At 38.3% G+C, this 3,192-nt stretch overlaps 1 long non-coding RNA gene across 1 annotated transcript; it reads right to left on the bottom strand.

Annotated features, from left to right (window-relative positions):
- Positions 1-452: 452 nt before the first annotated feature.
- LOC148340135 (uncharacterized) lies at positions 453-2,099 on the bottom strand. The gene is made up of 3 exons (XR_015842619.1): positions 2,063-2,099; positions 1,807-1,962; positions 453-1,007 (listed from the first exon to the last, which is right to left on the bottom strand). It is a non-coding gene; the product is annotated as an uncharacterized LOC148340135 (long non-coding RNA).
- Positions 2,100-3,192: the final 1,093 nt, after the last annotated feature.

Genomic DNA, 3,192 nt, shown 5'->3' with positions numbered 1-3,192 from the left:
ATTAAATGAATAAACCCTGTTAATGTTTTCAATTTTTTTTTTCTCAGATGAAGTGAGGTTACCAAAACACTCCATCCTTCTGCTCCTGGTCCGGCCCCTCTGTCAAATTTTTGAACCCATTGTGGCCCGCCAATCAAAAGGTTTGCCCACCTCTGCTCTAGATTAACATGGCCTTCAATAATGAGAGGCTTCCCATTGTTTAAGATGCCACCCAACACCCTCCCACCGGCTTTACCAAAAGGTGTTACTCTGTCAGTGGAGCAACTCACACAACATCTCACCGTCTTTTCCACACTCTGAAGAACTTCCAAGAATATCGTAGGATTTTGTACAAAAACGTATTTTCAAGTATTCAAGTCCTATTATTATTAGAAAGCCCAACCACTATCAACTTACAACATTCAGTGTAAAATACAACTTGATTTACATTTTGGCTCTAGGTTGCTCTTTTTGGAAACACTTCATAGTAATTAGTATGTTTTGTAAATGTTTACTAAATTGTAATTGCTGGTGCTGTTTGAAAACTGGGACTGTTATATTTATCGCCCTATGCAATAATTTATAACAATGTTATCACTACCATTATCATACGTAACTTATCCCCCTAACTCTAAATTATTATCATTTGTTTAAAAAAAAACAAAGAAAAAAAAGAAAATCTTTAATTGGATTGGAAGAAACAAATAATACATATATTGATAAACCTTAACAGTGCTAAGGTATTTTAAAACTTGCTGTGGTAGATATTGAATGTCAAAGCAGAATTGTTTTTTTTGTTGTTTTTTTAAATACAAGACAAAGCTATACTTTTTTGTTAATGAGTATGAACTTGTGTAGCACCAAGTAAAGGTTATTGGATCAAAAGCCATTCAAGCTCATTAGAGTTTATTTCCTTCACTGTCTTCCCATAATTGAGTCAGCGCTGTCTTTTGAGAAGCATCAAGTGAGGCAGTGTGGCCCCATGATGGCCCGAGCATAGATTTCTGCTGCCGTGATGTTGGAGCAGCCTGCAGAGACAAATAGAGCGGCACATCAGGCAGGTCACGAAATCCTGTAATGATCATGCCATGCTTGTGGCAAGTGAGGTCACATTGTAACTATTAATATTTCGGATAGTCTTCATCTGTGTATACAGCATGTGACTGATTTATGGTAAAAGTATATATTACTATTTTACTTTTACTGTGTAGCTAGCATCAACAGGGGACAAGAATTGCTTGGATTCTTTTTCATGGCCACATTTAAAGTAACTACTTGTGGCATGACAAAATAAGTTGATGGGTTTCTTTACTGGTGTGAAAAAGTAATTGGTTGTCATATGATCACTTTGATTTCCTTTGCAACCTAGTGTCAGTGGCTGTGCTGCCATTTCATAGCATGGAAAGGACAAGGAGGTGTGGCATGAACAAAGTCATACAGAAGAAATGAACAGCCAAAGACCATATATGTAATACAGTAACTATTTATGATTGTGCCACTGAATTCCTTCCTTTGTCTGGTTGAATTTGAATGCAGAAATGTTCTGAAGAAATCCATAACCATGGGTCATTGTGATTTCTCCATTGAGCTGCACTTTTTTCACCAGCCGTGCTATAAAATTGCACCGTAGCAGTTATCACATCCCATACTTTTTTGTTGACTGAATAATCACTGCTGGAGGACACACCTGTCACTTATGTTTCTTTTTTTTTTTTTTTTCAAACTTAAATTTCTCTAGCAAAAAAATAATAAAATAAAGGAATTTGTGTCACTGTTCTAAAGCATTTGAAAGGGGTGGGTGAACATGTACTACATAACTTATCTTACCTTACTTATCTAAGGTTCTGCTGTCTTTCAGTCAAGTGTGAATGCCACGGAAGCTGCAACTTCATTGCAGAGGAGCGCTGGAATGTAGCCGCACAGCAAAGCTCTTTATCTGTGGCCAATCAAAAATAATTGCCTCTTCCTTCCAGATCAAGCTACCTATAAAAGAGGAAAGATCCTTAAAGCACCCCAGTGGTTGCAAGCACATATTTGATTATGAATATGATGATGCTAAATAGGTGCCAGAATATCAACACACAAAAACAAAGAGGTCCACCTCCTCACACCCACACGAACAGGGATTCATTTATAAACAGCATGAGTCAGTCAGGTCGGCTTTTTATTGCTGCTCTCGCTCGACACATGGCCGTCCTTGGACCAGACTCAGCCAATCACGCCTGCAGGAGCCAGGGAGATGGAGTCCAGCCGCAGTCATCAGCAGCTGACCACAAATGGGCAGAGAACACACTGACCAGAGGCTGTGTTCCTCTGCGGTAATTGGCTCCGTTTTAGATCTTAATTCATTCAACAGATGTATGCTGGAGCCGTGAGCCATGGAAGCGCCAACTGTGGAGGAACGCGCCCCGTGTGCTGTGGTGTCCTTGTATTCAGCTGCCTCAGTCTTTCTGCTTGATTCATTGGCAGTGCTCACGATGTTCTATACATCACGCTTGGTTTCAGCTTCGTGTTTGGTGGAGCAAAATTAAACGGCTTTGGCTGGGATGGTTTTAGCTGTGATTTGCACATGAATCCAATAAAAAAAAAAAACAGCTCAGTGCATGAAACAAATAAATCAAATTCTGATATATTATGAACACTATAAAACGTCGGGTGACGCATTGACATTACACCTGCAGGAAGTGAAAATGTGAATATGAACATTCTGATTAACCATCTGTTTGACAAGTAGGAGCACTGAATGAAGACACGGGTCTGTTCAGAAAGGCAAATCTCCATACAGTGATAGCGTTTCTTAGTCCTAGTGGCATGTATAATCAGGTCAAGGAAATGGGAAAGGGTACTTCCAGAGGATATCACTGTTTCACAAGAACTACATTTTATGTATGCAAAACTAACTAAAATTAACAAGAATTATAATGAAAATTCCCTTTGTTTTTGTCTTTGGCAATTAATTAAATACAGAAACACTTTGGGTTGATTTTAAATGTAAAGCTGGAAGAAGAGAAAGTCCAACATTTATCTGGGATTTGTTCATATTTGTCGCACTGAAGCGACATCATCATGCAGCAGCCATTAAAAAAAAAAAAAAAAAAAAGTGCCACCAAATGGCGTCGCTTGTGTGGCTTTGCAAAGTAAAAAGTGCTCCTTTTTTGGTTTGGTGTCTGTAAATATAATATATATATATATATATATATATATATAAATGAA

This window comes from Idiotropiscis lumnitzeri, chromosome 3 (assembly GCF_059441095.1).
Source record: "Idiotropiscis lumnitzeri isolate Australia: NSW breed Sydney's pygmy pipehorse chromosome 3, RoL_Ilum_1.0, whole genome shotgun sequence".
Taxonomy (NCBI): domain Eukaryota; kingdom Metazoa; phylum Chordata; class Actinopteri; order Syngnathiformes; family Syngnathidae; genus Idiotropiscis; species Idiotropiscis lumnitzeri.
This window is presented reverse-complemented; position numbering and strand designations above follow the sequence as displayed.